We start from the raw sequence: 17,959 nt of genomic DNA, 5'->3' as shown, positions 1-17,959 counted from the left end.
CCCTTTCTCCCCCCCTCACTCTCATGGTCCTTCCTTCCTCCCTCCCTCTTTCTCTCCCCTCTCTCTCTCTCTTTCTCTCTGTCTTCCTTCCTTCCTTCCTTCCTTCCTTCCTTCCTTCCTTCCTTCCATTATTTCTTTTACTTCTTTCTGTGAAAACATATTTTAAACTTAGATTAAAATAAAAAAGCTTAACATTTCACAAAATACAAAGTTTAACAAATACAAAGTAAAGAAACCCTAGTGTAGTGGGAATATAAAACAATGATGATAAATAATAATTGAATGGAAAAATGACCATTTCATCCATATACAGTAAATTAAAAAGTATTTTATCATTAACTAGCCTTTTACAATGAAACTTTAGTGGCCAATTGATACCAAGAGTTCTAAGACTCTTCTTCTATTGTTGTTTAAGACTGGAGGGGCAAGTTGTAAAGATACTATTTAATTAGCTTTCTGATCTTCCTGTGCATACTTGCTAATATGACCAGTTCCAATAGACTTTCTGTCTACTGCTTTGATGGCACCCATATCAATTGTCTGTCTCATTTCATGAACAGAAAATGACCCAGAAAAGGAGAGTCAGAGAGATTCTCAACACACATGGGCTTGCCAAGAACCATATCAACGATAGCAGCATCAACAGATTTTAAAAATTTAGAGTCATCTTTCATCTTTTTACCAGAACAGCAATCAATCTTTCTCTTCAGCTCAGCAAATTTGCAAACAATGTGAGCAGTCTGACACTCCAGTGCAGGAGGATAGCCAGTGCTGACTTGGCCTGAATGATTCAGGAAAATCACCTGAGCAGGGAAGCCAACTGCTTCCACTGGTGGCTCATTTTTCCTGTTATCTTCAAGGTTGCCATGTTGGACATCTTTGACAGACACATTCTTGACATTGAAGCCCACGTTGACCCCAGAGAGAGCTTCACTCAAAGCCTCATGCTGCATTTCAGCAGACTATACATTAGTTGTGACATTGTCTGGAGTAAGGTTACAACCATGCCATGTTTGAGAACACCAGTCTACATTTTGACCACTGGGACAGTATCAAAGCCACCAATTTTGTCGACATTCTGAAGGAGCAGACATAAGGCTTGTCAGTTGGATGAATTGGTGATAGGATGCAATCCAGGGCTTCAAGCCATTTGGTTCCACTGAAATTGTCATCTTTATGGGTGAATTTCCATCCCTCAAACCAAGGCATATTAGCACTTGGCTCCAGTGTATTGCTCCCATTCCAACCAGAAATTGGTACAAATGTGATTGTCAGGATTGTAGCCAATTTTCTTAATGCAGGTGCTGACTCCGTTAATGATTTTCTCACATCTCTTCTGGGTATATGGTGGCTCAGTGGAATCTCCATTTTGTAACACCAACAGTTAGCTGTTTCACATTCAATGTGTAAGCCGGAAGGGAATGCTCATGGGTCTGCCTATTCTTGGATATGTCAGCTTAAAATTCAGTGGAACCGACAGAAACCATCAGGACAGCACAGTCAGCCTGAGATGTGCCTATAATCATAAATTTGATAGTCTCTTTGTCCTAGGGCATCAATAATAACCACGTAATGATCACTGGTCTCATATTTCCACAGGGAGGTGTTGATGGTCATAGCATACTCAAGCTCAGTTTATTGAAGACATAAGTATATTTGAAGGAGCCCTTTCCCATCTCAGCAGCCTGCTTAAACTTCTTGGTGATTCTTCTGTTGATCCAAGCACGTTTGTAGATCAGCTAGACAATAGTGACCGACTTGACCAAATCTATGTGTTCAATGAAAATAATATTGATATGAGTTTTTCTTTCCCTTTTTGACTTTCACTTAGCAATGGTTTTCATGACATGTCTTCTGGTAGCAAATCCAGTGTGAAAAATGATGAGATATCTTGACAGTTGGAACAGGCATAGGATTTTCTCCATCATTATTAAGCTCTGCTTTGATTGAAGAGTGATGATCAAAGTAAATATTTATAATTTCTTTAGGTTATTTAGCTTGGGGATTGATTTTTCTTTACACAAAAACAGATTATTACACAGATTTTGGTATTTGAAAATGGGCTATGGCTGTCAAAGCCCTAGAAAATCATTACTGGTTTTGAGACAAACCATATAAAGAAGTAGAGGGGGCTTGACAAAGTGTTACTAGAGGGCTATAGAACCATGAGGAAGCTACCTCTGATAGGTAAAATGGAAACTTTAAATTGTAATTGCAATATGTTTTGTAGTGTGGAAATTTTGACAATGCTATTACCTGAAGTCACAGGGAAGATAAAAAATGCACTACAGAAGTTGATGATCAAAATGGTCAAACCAATTTCTAGGCAGATATATTGAAAGTGTCCATTGAATTATCCTTACTTATGATAAAGTATGAGGGAAAGATGAGATAAAAATATACTCTCAAATGTGAAAGATCCAGGAGTTCCTGAGTTTGAAAATAAGTATACTATTCATTCTCAATCTCTAGACTACAAACAATCCTTAAATTAAGTACTGGCTTCAGGCAGAAGAGCAATTGTACAGTAAAATCCACTGTTAAGAACTTAGAGAAATCTAAGATGATTTCTCATAGAACCTTTCAAGCAGACAAATACCCTTCTAAGGATCATAGTACTGTGCTTTAGCTGTGCTCTCCAGTATACAATGAAGCTTATAAAAATTGGGGGAATATTGGCCCACAGCAATCTAATGGTGAGGTCAAGTGAGAGGATAGTTTAACTTGAAAAAATAGCTATTTTTTCCTGATGGACTGAATTATATCTTCAACACAAAAAGCTCTCAAAAATATTTTTTAAAAAGTATCAGCTTCTGAGAAAAATGGAAAGAAACAGCATACAATAAGAAAAGGCCCTAAAACCACAAACATTAACAGTCAGGAAATAGGCTTAAGGTAGACTCAGAGGACAGAATAAGAGTTAGTGCAGTCTGTCAAAAAGCCAGGGAGAACAATTCCCAGGAAGTAGAACTGAGGTCTATTTAAGATACTAACTGCATGTGCCAGTTTTTCACAGTGGATGTGTGCCTGTGGCCTCCATGTTCTTTCCTTCTAATCATCATTTTGCACGCAAGTATCTACTGCCCATTATCCAATACCTGTCCCATCACTTTATTTTGAATGTTTGGAGAATGAGAAAAATTGTCACTATAGATCAGGGAAGTCACAAGGAAGAAAGAGTGCTCAATGAGCAGTATTTGAGAAACTGCACAAATATCATTTATAGCTAAATTTGATTTAGATGATAAGACTAGACATTGAGCTGATGCAAATATACAATGAGATTTTACTTCCTGGAGAAGTGAATGAGTATGTTCTGCATGATGAAGGGATACATACTCTTGTTGACTTAGATTATAATTCAAGATGTCTATTAAGAATTCCGTGTTGTAGCTTAGTGGGTAAAACTGCTCCTTGTGATGCTGGCACCTCTTATGTGTACCAGTGCCTGTCCCAACTACTCCACTTCTGATCCAGCTCCCTGCTAATGGTCTGGGAAAATCAGCAGAAGATGATCCAAGTGCTTGGGACCCTGGCTCCTAGCTTTGACCTGGCCCATCCTTGGCCATTACAGCCATCTGGGGTGTAAACCGATGGATGGAGGATCTCTCTCTCTCTCTTACTCTTCCTCTCTCTTTATGTGTGTGTTTGTGTGTATATCTCGCTCTCTGTAATTGTGACTTTCAAATAAATAAATACATCTTTAAAAATGTCTGTTAAAGTCTCCTATTTCACCCTTTTTCTTAAAATATGTTGTTGATACTCCTCTCATCAAGAGGTATTCCTTTCCCTTGAATCTGGGCAGAAATGTTATTATTAATGCTATAAAACTTTACAGAGTTGTTCATGACATATACTAAATATTCATACTTCATTCATGATAATTGCTCTAAAAATTTTGCAACTGTGCTGTATATGCCTAGTAAGCTTGTTTAGCAGAGAAACATGTGAAGAAGAATTAGGCTCATGGCCAACAGTCTGAGCTCCCACCTGATAGCCAGAATGAACATGACACTCATGTGAGTAAGCCATCTTGAATACTTATGCCCCCAACTTAACCATTTCAGCTGATGCAACAGAGATTCTTACAGATTTTAGATTGAGTAACATTAATATTTTTGCTTAAGCCATTAACTGCTGGAATGGATTGTTATACAGAAATATACAATTAATACAACCATTAATATAGAATAAAATCAAGCTCTGCATTGGCTATGTTCATGTCATATTCTAATATTTGCAGCTTTCTGTGATCTTCCTTGGGAATTTTTCAGATATATTCTATTGAGAGAAGTACATAAAATAATTATAGTTTGAGTAGCATGAAATGAAAGTCACAGTGTTTTTTGTTTTTTTCAGGCAGAGTGGACAGTGAGAGAGAGACAGAGAGAAAGGTCTTCCTTTTTTGCCGTTGGTTCACCCTCCAATGGCTGCTGTGGCCAGTGCGCTGATCCGATGGCAGGAGCCAGGGGCTTATCCTGGTCTCCCATGGGATGCAGGGCCCAAGCACTTGGGCCATCCTCCACTGCACTCCCTGGCCACAGCAGAGAGCTGGCCTGGAAGAGGGGCAACCAGGACAGAATCTGGCACCTCACTCGGGACTAGAACCCGGTGTGCCAGTGCCGCAAGGCAGAGATTAGCCTATTGAGCCACAGCGCCAGCCAAAAGTCACAGTCTTACACCAAGAAACAACATGTTGTGAGTCATTCATAGACCTGCTCTAACAACCTTTACTTTCCACTCCTGCATAAGAATTTCCTGGAAATAGTGGTTGCTAGACTCTAATTGCCTTTATTTCGTGCTCATGCTCTTACTTCTTTGATAAGAATGAGAGACAGAGATGTCAATAAATTTTGCACTTATGTCTTATTCTATTAACATAATAATAGTGCAATTCCTCTTAAGCACAAACACAGCAACAGCAATCATTACCTAATTCTAATTCCTTACTGTAAACAAACCAACCCATGCATTTACTAACCAATTTCCAATGCATCTAAATAATAACACAAATTTAGCTTATCATAGTGCTTAACTCTCCCTGATGAGCAAAAAGATTATATTTACTTATGCTTCTCTTGCAGTTTCACAGGATGCCCCATTAATTTCCATACTGTTCCCTTAGGCTATTATGTGCAGTCAATCTCCCCACCACCTGCTTCCCACTGTCAGCTCCTGGTCTTTTTCTTTAGAATTCTGCTTGAGTTGCCTCTTCTATTAGTGACAGCTTCTTTCATGGTCTAACTTCCTTCACTTTCCTTCTCTTTCAGAGTCTCACCGCATCTTGCATTGTTCTCCATCTATATTATTATGCTTATGCCATACTGTATTTGTGAAATACATAAAAGATTGGTAGTATTTTCATTTTATAGGTGATGAAACTGGAGAATGGAAGATAAATGGCTTACCAGAGGCCATGATTTGTGAGCTTTGTAATGGCTTTGATAGGAAGAAAGTAGAGGTGAAATGTCAGAATAGAGAAGTTATTGAGAGCTGAGATGAGAGATAGAGACCATAGAAAGTGGGAGTTAAATGGTCCAGGACATAAAATGACCCAAGGAATAGTAAAAGAAAAGGAAGGAAAGATTTAATATTGATGACTCCTCTATCCTGGTCATTTCAAAGTACACTTAAAGTTGAAATCTCTATCATTCCATTGCATTCGGACAGAAGAATGCAAACACATTCTGAGCACATGAAGCTCATACTGAAGCTTCGCAAATTCCCCACATTCTCAAGAAAAGTTAGAAAAAATACTATGAGCACACTTAGTTTTATATGATTATTGTCGTTTATCCTTCCAAATACATTTCACAAATTCATTGTCTTCTATTATTATACCATTTTTCCTTAACATTAAACAATTCTGATGGTATATTTCTTTTATTAAATATTAATTATACCTATATAAGTTGCACTTGGCACCTGGCTTCGGATTGACACAGTGCGCCGGCTGCAACACACTGGCCTTAGCGGCCACTTCGTGGGGTGAACCAACGGAAAGGAAGACCTTTCTCTCTCTTTCTCTCTCTCTCTCTCTCACTAATTCTGCCTGTAAAAAAAAATAATGTACTAAAACTGAAATTGGAAGAAGAGTGAAACTTGAACCCAGGTATCCCAGTATGGAATGCAGGCATCTCAAGCTGCACCGAATGCCTGCTCCTTGACACGTTAAATTTGAGATGCTAATTGTCATATAATTAGAGAATATTGTGGTTTGTAAGTTGGCTAACCTGGAATTATGTTTCCCAACATTCATTTCCCTAAAAGTGTTGCATCCCCTTTCTGGAATAATGTAGTGTGCACATGAGGTCACATATATTATATCTCTCCTTGCTGGTGTATTGCAGAAACGTCAAGAGTGTAAAAAATTCTAGTGCTAGAGGTATATTTTTACTGTTTGCATTATAATAGATTGATAGTGGAAATGAGATATGGTATTAATATAGGAAGGGATTTCATCTATAATTAAGGCAAAATCTTGGCTAGAAAGAATAACAAATACAATTGCACAGAGTTCCCATTGGTCTTGAAAACTGGCAAGTACTGGCAGTGTCTTTTAAGAGGCTACAGAGTATGATCTGCTAGTTTTCCTGGACCTGTTAAAAATAGCTCTAAGCCAGACACATGCCATCCATCAGAATTAAGTGGATCAGTCAGCACCTGCTTCCTGTTCCCTGTCTTCTGTTACCCCATGTGCTTTCACAGATGCTGATGGGTCCTTGGCCCTCGTTTCTAGGTGTAGTAGTGATCTCTGCCCAGAGGAAAGGTAATGATCCCTGGAACAAGATATGCAAGTTGGGCATGTATTTATCATTTCAGGATAGAGCTTTCATTGCTAATAATAGCCACCTTGCATTAAATCTGCACTCAATGACAACTCTTACAATGCACATTCCAGATCTTATTTCATCCTGGAAATAGTGAGACAAGACAAGATTTAGTGTTATTTCTATTTCATATTTTAATAAATGTAATTACAAATAAATTGAATAAAATTCTCAACTAAATATCAGAACAATATTCACCTAAATGCCACCTGACTCTAATGCCTGATTTCACTTACTATATTAAATTGTTTCTGTGAGTTTGGGGAAATATTTTTTTCTTGAAGATTTCTAGGGTTATGTGGCTGGTTGCTTTGAAATTGAACTCTGATGTGGCCCCTAGATTCTTTGAAACCTTGAAAGGAAGAGGAGAACTTGCAATGACCCTTGTGATGTTTCAAAGGAAATAGCTGGTTTCTATTTTGAAAGAGAGGTAATAGATATATCTTGAAAGTAGATTCTTTTGCTGTAGAAAAATAACTTGAATAAACTATATAACAAGGCAAATAAACAGTAGATGACAGTATCAGAAAAGCTATTTCAGAATCTTGATTATAAGCAGTAAAGATGGTCTGTATAGTAATGCAAAATGTTGCCACCATTGTACACCTCAACAGACTGAAACCTTCTGGGCATTGCTATTGTTATTGTTGTTGTTGTTAATAGGATGGGTCTTGGCTGTTCTAGAAAATTCCAGCTTCCTCTATGGAGAATTCTGAGGACTTGCTGATGGAAAATCAGGGGCTAAATGCCAAAAAGCAAAGGAGCTCTTTTCCTGAGAGTCCATCTCTGATCCCAAAAGACTTGTCCCTCTAATGATCTTGGGGGCAGAGATGAGGCATAGAACTGCAGAGGAGCAACAACTGGGAAAACAGACAAGGATGCGTGCCCACCAGGAAGATCAAGCCACTGTAAGCCTATGTGTCCTGAAAAAAAGCCAGAAGTCATGAAAAAGAAAAACAACCAAAAGCACTTCACAGAATATATATTTTATAATTTCCAAAAAACAAAGAATAAAGAATTTTACTGAAATATTCATAAAGTATTTAAGATGTTAGTAAAAAATAATTTAAAAACTCACAGTAAAAATATCTTATACATGAGATCTTTAAAATGTTAATAGAAAATATGCATTTAAAAATAGCTTATGCAGCCGGCGCCACAGCTCAATAGGCTAATCCTCTGCCTTGGGGCACCAGTACACCAGGTTCTAGTCACAGTCGGGGCACCGGATTCTGTCCCGGTTGCCCCTCTTCCAGGCCAGCTCTCTGCTGTGGCCAGGGAGTGCAGTGCAGGATGGCCCAAGTGCTTGGGCCCTGCACCCCATGGGAGACCAGGATAAGCACCTGGCTCCTGCCATCGGATCAGCACGGTGCGCAGGCTGCAGGGCACTGGCCGCAGCAGCCATTGGAGGGTGAACCAACGGCAAAAAAGGAAGACCTTTCTCTCTGTCTCTCTCTCACTGTCCACTCTGCCTGTCAAAAAAACAAAAACAAAAACAAAACAAAACAAACAGACAAACAAAAAAAAACAGCAGACCCATAGAATGGCAGATGTCCTATACAGGACTCTGGCCTCAGAATCAGCCATTAAGGCATGCAGATCTGGCTGAAATGCCCATGAGAGTATTTAAGGCATGGAAAGCCAAGACACTCTGGGGGAAAAAAAAAAAAAAAAACCTAAATGAAAGATCTCTGTGAGTGAGATCCCAGTGGAAAGAACGGGTCATCAAAGGAGGAGGTACCTTTCTCTGACGGGAGGAGAGAACTTCCACTTTGACCATGACCTTGTCTAAATATGATCAGAGTCAGTGAACTCAGGGGGCTTCCATAGCCTTGGCAGCTCAGGACAAGAGCCTAGGGTGATTACTGATGCCATAAACAAGAGTGTCAATTTGTTAAGTCAACACCAGGAGTCACTGTGCACTTACTCCTCATGTAGGATCTCTGTCCTTAGTGTGCTGTACATTGAGATTTAATGCTATAACTAGTACTCAAACAGTATTTTTCACTTTATGTTTCTGTGTGGGAGCAAACTGTTGAAATCTTTACTTAATGTATACTCAACTGATCTTCTGTATATAAAGAGGATCGAAAATGAATCTTGATGTGAATGGAAGGGGAGAGGGAGTGGGAAAGGGGAGGGTTGCCGGTGGGAGGGACGTTATGGGGGGGAAGCCATTGTAATCCATAAGCTGTACTTTGGAAATTTATATTCATTAAATAAAAGTTAAAAGAAAAGAAAAGAAAAGAAAAGAAGAGAAGAGAAGAGAAGAGAAGAGAAGAGAAGAGAAGAGAAGAGAAAAGAAAAGAAAAGAAAAGAAAAGAAATAGCTTATGCACTGATTTCAAATATTTTTGCAGCAAAACAAATTTAATTTTTAATTCCCTATTTCCACAAACTATTTGAAGGGCCATCATAGAAATGCAAGGTAATAGAATAGTAGAAGTGAAAAGCAAAAATAGCCAAAATTAATTAATTGAAAATAAGATCATTTTATTATTTGAATTAAAGAAGCTTTACATTACAGGCATTTACAAAGAATCTCAGGGGCAGGTGTTTTGTGCAGTAGGTTAGGCCGCCACTTGAGATGTCCACATCCCATACTCGAATGCCATGCTCCAGTCCCAGCTGCTTCATACTGCTGATCCAGATTGCTGCTAATGCACATCCTGGGAGGTAGTGGATGATGGCCAAAGTACTTGGATTCCTGCCACCCATGTGAGAGACCTGGATGGATTTCCTGGCTCCTGTCTCTGGCTTCGTCTAGCAGTGGCTTTTGTGGGCATTTGGAGTGTGAACCAGTGGATGGATGATATCTCTATCTGCTTCTCCCTCTTTCTCTGTTATTCTGCCTTTCAAATCAATTAGTGAATCTTGAATAAAAACTGAATAAATCTCAGTACAAATCGATATGTCATTAAAATTATGCAATAACAAAAACATATAGTAACAAGTAAAATTTTAGACAAATGCAATTTACATTTGTTTCAAGAAGCTGTCAAAACAAAAAATTGAGAACCAAGGTCAGTGTAGTTTCTTGTCATCTTGTTAAGCTAACTGTAACCAAGAAAAATTCTGCTTCCTTTTCTTAACTGATACTGATAACAAAAATAAGCCAATCATTGCTTTAGGAAATATTTGCTCTTGGCAGATAAAACTGTAAACCAAATAAAGCTGCTTTTTAATAAAGACTCATGGCTTGTTTAGCAGTACTCATTCCATGACCCTGGATTCATGGTGCCCACTAATCTGAGACTATTTCCTAAGCCCTGTGTAATGCCAGTCAGTTTTCCATCTGGCATGACTCACTTGAAAATCACCAATTCCAAACATTTAATATAACAATTATTTCCCACCCTTTCTGACTTCTCTTTCCTGAGACTTAGAATTCCATCATAAGTGTTATTCTTCTGTACCACATTAGGTCTGATAAACTTAGCTTTGCTTTATCACTACTTCTGGATGTATATTGGGATGTTAACAGTCAACAGAAGAGAAATGCATCAACCAACATTAAAAACAGTTATTTTAATGAAGGAGAAGGACAAGCCTTTTTCACAGAATTATTCCAAGTAATTTTTGGAGAGACACCTTTCCTGAGAAATGGAACTTAATTATTTCCCTTTCTCTGTCTTTACTCATAAAAGGTGGGCTAGAATTGCTGGTATTTCCCGAAATGTAGGGATAGGAGGAGTCATAAATTTTATAGTTGAGGAATCTTGTAAGCACTACTTTAACCAAATGATAATGGCTAATGACACCAGGGATGCCATATGGACATCATTACCCCCTGATATGTTGAGATGAGAATAGCACTTCCCTCTGTGATATTGTTCCAAAAACTTCCAACTCTGTTCTAATCATGAGAAAAACAAGACATATTCATATTTGGAAACAACAAACAGGAAACCTGTCCAGTATACATCAAAACTTTCAAGTCATAGAAATCAGGAAAGACCAAGAAACTATTACATCTCAGAAGACACTAAAAATCAAACAATAGTATGCAATAGAGTAACTTGGGTTGGAGCATGACCCAATAAGAAGACATTAAAGAAAAAATTAGTTTCATACAAATAAGCCTGGCATTTAACCATAGTGACATCACAAAAGAAAAAATACGTTGAAATTTGAAAAAAAAAAACTATTTGGCAATTAAAAAAGAAAAATAAGTGAAATTCTGATTGAAAACCTAGAAAAAAAAGTAGTTTGTTTTTTACAAGTAGTAAACACAACCAAAAATTCAGTTTATTTTAAAATTACTGTATCTAGAATTTTATTCTAAAAATTTGAAAATTTAAAGGAAATAAAAAAAAGTTTCTTAAAAATAGGTCATGAAAATAGTATCTCTAGGTTTAAATGAAAGGCGTGGAAAGGCCAACCATTAGAAAAGGGTAGATTATATTTCTACATAGGAACTATTAAGACATTCAAATAAATAATTACTAAAAGTAGAGTTCTAAAGTAGACACAATTTTTTTAAATTCAATATAAGAACATTAGGAGAAAAATATTCACACTAACGAGAAAATAACCACAAAATATGAAGCAATATTTTAAGCATGGAATGCTTAATAGTTTTTTAAATAAAAAGTAAGTGTTTATTGAAGAAGTAAATAAAACATGCAAGAATGTAAGAATACCATCTATATGTCAGGTGATTCTATACATCCAATGCAACTGTAGTCGAAATTTAGCATGGAATTGTCTAGCTCTTCCCCATGGTTATCTGGAAATGTGACTGCATGAAGAAAACTATGCAAATGTTGGGAGTGAACTACTCAAAGTGGTGGAATTGCTTCCCCAGAGATTAAACAGTCCATGAAATTCATATAATCAGAATAATAAAGAGGAAGAGTACTGTATGTGCATATGGATAAGATGTGTACGATGTGCATGTGGACACTAGGGGTACCCTGGTAAACAAAATACCAACTTAACTTCCTGATCTATGAGATTTGAAGATTTAGAGTTCTAAAAGAATGCATTAAGATGGTCCTGACCAAGGTATGCTGGCAGACAAAGTCACTAGAGCCCATAGCAGGGAACTCATAAAGAGTGAAGGTGATATCATCTCAAGAACATCAAGGCTGTTTATTGGTCAGGAACAGTGGAACAGAACAAAGGATACATCAGCTTTGTATTGTGTATCCAGTTAATCTGACAATATTACATATTTGTTCTCCAAAGAAATAGAATTAACAGCATGTATATATGAGAAGCAAGAACTTATTTTAAGAAACTGATTTGACAGTGGATGTTTGTCAAGTTCAAAATCTGTAGGGTAGGTCAGCAGACTTTTTAGGAAGAATTATCTCCTCATCTGGGAAATTCACTTTCTTCTACTACAACCTTCACTGCTTGGATGAGGCCTACTTGCATTATGAGAGGTGATCTATTTTACTAGAATTTACTGATTTAAATGTTATTCTCATCAAAATATATCTTGACAGACACATCTAGAATAATGTTTGACCAAATATTTAACTACTGTGACCAAGTCATATTGATACAGAAAATTATCAAAGATGAAATTATGTTTCAATGTCTGATTATATGAATTTAAAATGGTCTTGACTGTGCCTGTGGGGCCAAGAGTATGAATCAATAAAACTGCTCTTTATATTTTGGCCTTAGAAACTCCTAATGCAATATGATGAGAGGGGGATAGCACACTTCAAATTATTAAGGAAAAGTCTGGTTGGGGTAGTAACTGAACAAACAAATAAAATGCACACTAAATTCATTAAATAGTTCACAATTACTGTACATAAAGCATTAAAACACAATATATTATTTTTTCTTTTTCTTAGAGATTTATTTTATTTGAAAAACAGAGATACAGAGAGAGGTAGAAATAGAGAGAGAGGTCTTTCATTCACTGGTTCACCCCCCAGATGGTGGCAACGGCCTGAATTCTGCTGATTCGAAGCCAGGAGCCAGGAGCTTCCTCCAGGTTGCCATTCGGGTGCAGGGGCCCAAGGACTTGGGCCATCTTCTACTGCTATCCCAGGGCATCGCAGAGAGCTGGATCAGAAGAGGAACAGCTGGGGCTCAACTGGCACCCATATGGGATACCGGAACTTCAGGCCAGGGCGTTAACCCGCTGTGCCATAGCACTGGCCCCAACACAATGTATTATTAACCTAATACTTTTATTTTCTTCACTTGAAACACACACTCTTATTAAAGATATCATAATATGGTGACGAATGCAATTATATCAGAAGTTAGTGGGAAGATGTTATTAAAGATAAATTTAGGGTGGGTGTACAGAGTGGTGGTCAGGACACTACTTGGGATGGCTACATCACATATCAGAATGCGTGGTAGATTTGTGACTCCACTCCCAATTTCAGTTGCTTTATTTGAAAAAATAAATTTATTTTGGCAAAAAAAATTTAAATGAAACATTTGAAGATTCCCTGTAAAATTATTTTATGTTATTTATGAGTTATAATACCACAATTGGTTAAAATAAAAGGAACGTGGTAAATTATGGTTTGATTGTCACTATTTATTCATAATTTTTCAAATCATTGACAAAATGTTTAAATAACATAGCATAAAAAAGGACAAGGAAAAAAAGCAATTCAAGGTAAAAACATAAATAAAGATAATAACTGAAAAAAAAAAGTTGAACTGTGTCAGTGATTGGGAAATGTGTTTGAAAGGAATACCATTTCTCATTTGTGTAAATTTGCTTTTTTTTAAAAAAAGGCAATGATTTAGTGAGGGTGATGGTGTTCTAAATATGCAGTTTTTAGAAAAGTAAATTGGAAGCAAAGTGCTTTCTCCTACCAATATTTGAAACATGCAAACACTGTGAATAAAAATTCTTAAAGAATTCAATCTTATAGAAATTCTCCCACTGAGGTGTTTAATATTTCATTATTAGGAAGAATAAATGAAGACATCTTTTATCAGCGAGAGCATCATTTAGTAAAAGAGGGTATATTTACAATGTGTAGCACCTGGATATAGTACAAATGTGATGCATTGATGTGCAGAGATCCATGCTATTTTGTTTGTTGAATGGTGGAGAGAAAACAGTAGTATCTACGCTTAGGTTTTATTTTGTAAAAGCACATACACTGTTATGTATTTTCCAGCACACATACATATACATATATACATATTGGTGCACATGCATAAACATACTTTCATTCATATAAGAAGTCTTAATTGTGTTTATCAGTGTGTTCACAGACTTTAAGTAGTGCTTCAGAGTTTAGGGGATAGGTAAAAAAAGGTAACTTTTAATTTTTGCACTTCTATATGATTGAATATTTTCAAAAAAATCTTTCTTTTTCATAAGAGTATTTATTTTAAATTATAGGTCAGTGTTATTGAAAGTTGGACGTACTCTGTGCCCTCCTCCAATAAGGTTGGTTTTCCTTGATGTTTAGATCATTCATCACACTATGAATGACTACTTCGTATAAAAATATCAGGTGCAAAATAACAAGCGCATAATTCTTAATACTACCTATGAAGCATAATTCAAAATGAAATTATTAATGGATATAAATCATCAAAATTATTAAATAAATTACCTAACAGGTGAAAGAATCAACAAACTAAGGTAACACTGGGAGAAATAAAGAAGAAAAAAAATGAGTGACAAATTAGAAAGTTACCATCTACTACAAAGAATTTTCAAAATAAAGTGATACACTAAACATCAAAACATTTTAATTGAAATAACAACCAATGGATACTGGTGTAAATGCTTATCTATTTCATCATTATTTTACAAACAAAATAAAACATGATGATGCACATTTTAAAATAAAACAAATTAACTTCACACTCAAATTGCTTATTTTGTAATAACACAGCCTTCATTGATTTCTTCAAAGCATCTGGATTTCTTTATAGCTACTTAAGTGTATCATGAGTAGAGTAATTGTTATTTTGTCTAAAGAATTAAATTATCTGTTCTTCATTACTTATCAGAACCAATCACACTTAGTATGAAACCCTGTCATTTAAAAAGATTATGCACTCTACTTGGTAATTTGTTTATTTCTTTTCAATTAATACCTTTGAATTGGCAAGAGAGATAAATGCCTGTTATGTTCATTTGATTCCTTCTAATGGTAATTATTGTTCAAAAAATCAGAACTCAAGGTACTCAAAACACATTACACACACCCATGCTGATATAAGAAAGCTAGTTTTTTCCTATTACTAAAATATGTTACTTTGACACGTTTCTTCCAAGAAAAGTCAGCACACTCAAAATCATAATAATGGAGCTTTTTGAAAATTCTGTACTTCAGACATAAAAATGAAACATTGGCTCCTAGAATGGCGATCATTTCTTTTTAAATGTTTAATGAGATGGCTAATTTATGCAACTGTCAAATTCTTTTAAACTTTACTACAAAACATTATTTTTGAAGAACGCAGATTTTGTTCAATCTTTCTAACAAATAAGCCACTTTTAAGTTAAAGTAAGAAACACATGAGATGTACCACTGTGCTAATGGTACTAGAATGCCCTTTTTAGATGCTGGAGAAAGGTAACTTACTCAAAAATATTTTGCTAGTGCATCTCCAGATACAAACAACAGTTCATGGATTCAGTGTGGTCCACTTCATATTTTTGTAAATACAGTTTTATGAGATCACAATTATAACCCATTCATTTATGTATTGTCTATGACCACATTTTAAATTCAATAGCAGAGGTGAGTCTTCAAAACTTAAAGTATTTATTATTCAGCCCTTTGCAGAAATAGTGTTACTTCTTGAACTGAACTGTTTTGCACCACTGAAGCCACACAGACTATAACAGTATTTACCATACTTGAAAAATGTAACTAAGCCCTTCAAAGGATGAAAAGTATTGTATTAGACCAGCAGTTATGGCTTTAATTTCTTTGACTGTATACTATTTAAAATCTGAATAAACACGTTCCTAGGTATATTCTCTTATACTTGTAACTTAAGTATTTCAAAAATAATGTGAACATTAAACGGAGTTAATGATGATGTTATTTTGCACAGACTAAATCAGTACTTGGCACAGACAAAATTGGCATTACTTGGTTTTACATACAGGCTCTTGTGAGTTTGGCGCATGGACCCCACAGCATTCTCTTTGATGACTCAGGTTTCCTTCTGATTTTCTCCATTCACATTAACCTGGATCCTCTACTGAAGTAGAAAATGCTGGAATCATTTGGATCTGACTTCTAAGCTCATAAGTGAAGAAAGATCATAGAGTTGATTTTTTTTTTTTTTTTTTGACAGGCAGAGTGGACAGTGAGAGAGAGACAGAGAGAAAGTTCTTCCTTTTTTCCATTGGTTCACCCCCCAGTGGCCGCTGCACCCGGTGCACCACGCTGATCTGAAGCCAGGAGCCAGGTGTTTCTCCTGGTCTCCCTTGAGGGTGCAGGGCCCAAGCACTTGAGCCATCCTCCACTGCCTTCCCGGGCCACAGCAGAGAGCTGCACTGGAAGAGGGGCAACCAGGATAGAATCCGGCGCCCCAACCTGGACTAGAACCCGGTGTGCCGGCGCCGCAGGCAGAGGATTAGCTTATTGAGCCACGGCGCGGGCTCTATAGTTGATGTTCTAAAATTCTGTTGTTTTTATCATTTATCAGGAAAAGGACACTATCTCTTCTTGACACCAACTCATTTTCAAAGTGATATGCAATGTGGACATGCCGACACTGGAAATCCATGAATTTTGATTACCATCAGGCTTAAATGACATGAGCTCTTAAACGGAGAGGAAAATGAAACCGTTCTTACAGAGAACTTGTGGATTCCCTATACGCATTTGCACACTTCTATTCTGTGTAAAAAGAAGTGACTCACAGAAAAAAATGGAAATATTTAATGGAAAGGAAGTTCAGGTTAATGGTTGTTAGTTCATTGGTCAATGCAGATATAAACGATGCTCTATTATTATGTAATGCTGGAGTCACAGAATAGACTCCTACAACTTTAACAGAGTTAAAAATCAATCAAATCCAACTTCTTTTTTTTTAACTTTTATTTAATGAATATAAATTTCCAAAGTACAGCTTATGGATTACAATGGCTTCCCCTCCATAATGTCCCTCCCACCCGCAACCCTCCCCTGTCCCACTCCCTCTCCCCTTGCATTCACATCAAGATTCATTTTCGATTCTCTTTATATACAGAAGATCAGCTTAGCACACATTAAGTAAAGATTTCAACAGTTTGCTCCCACACAGAAACATAAAGTGAAAAATAATAGATGATTTTTAAAATGATGATGAAATCAGATCAGACCTATTGTCATGTTTAATCCCAGCAAGAGTCAAGTTGGGAATTGCTAATTTCTTCTTCTTTTTTTTTTTTTTTTTTTTTTTTTTGACAGAAGATCAGTTTAGCATACATTAAGTAAAGATTTCAACAGTTTGCACCCCCATAGAAACACAAAGTGAAATATACTGTTTGAGTACTCGTTATAGCTTTAAGCCTCAATGTACAGCACATTAAGGACAGAGATCCTACATGAGGAGTAAGTGCACAGTGACTCCTGTTGTTGACTTTACCAATTGACACTCCTGTTTATGGCATCAGTAATCTCCCTATGCACCAGTCATGAGTTTCCAAGGCTATGGAAGCCCCTTGAGTTCTCCGACTCTTATCTTGTTTAGACAAGGTCATAGTCAAAGTGGAGGTTCTCTCCTCCCTTCAGAGAAAGGTACCTCCTTCTTTGAAGACCTGTTCTTTCCACTGGGATCTCACTCACAGAGATCTTTCATTTAGTTTCATTTAGGTTTTTTTTTTTTTTTTTTTTTTTTTGCCAGAGTGTCTTGGCTTTGGCTTTCCATGCCTGAAATACTCTCATGGGCTTTTCAGCCAGATCGGAATGCCTTTAGGGCTGCAAATCCAACTTCTAATAAACAACCTGACAATTTTAATTAACTGATCACATTAAAAGTCTGTCATGCACAGTAAGAATTATAGAGAGACTTGATAGTATATTCCAGATATATGTTTCTTATGATATAAAATCTTACTGTTGACCTAAAGGAACAAGGCTTGATACATCAGATAGTTACATGTAATTGAGTTTCAAGTCTTTGTCTGAATAGCTACCCAAAACAAGTGCAGAAATATAATACACTGGGGTCATCACT

The 17,959-nt window shown here is 36.6% G+C and overlaps 1 pseudogene; it reads right to left on the bottom strand.

Annotated features, from left to right (window-relative positions):
• Positions 1 to 356: 356 nt before the first annotated feature.
• LOC100354047 (elongation factor 1-alpha 1 pseudogene) lies at positions 357 to 1,695 on the bottom strand (annotated as a pseudogene).
• Between the last annotated feature and the right edge of the window lie 16,264 nt (positions 1,696 to 17,959).

The sequence above is a fragment of the Oryctolagus cuniculus genome, chromosome 4 (assembly GCF_964237555.1).
Source record: "Oryctolagus cuniculus chromosome 4, mOryCun1.1, whole genome shotgun sequence".
Taxonomy (NCBI): domain Eukaryota; kingdom Metazoa; phylum Chordata; class Mammalia; order Lagomorpha; family Leporidae; genus Oryctolagus; species Oryctolagus cuniculus.
The sequence above is the reverse complement of the archived record's forward strand: the minus strand, read 5'-3'. Positions and strand labels throughout refer to the sequence as shown.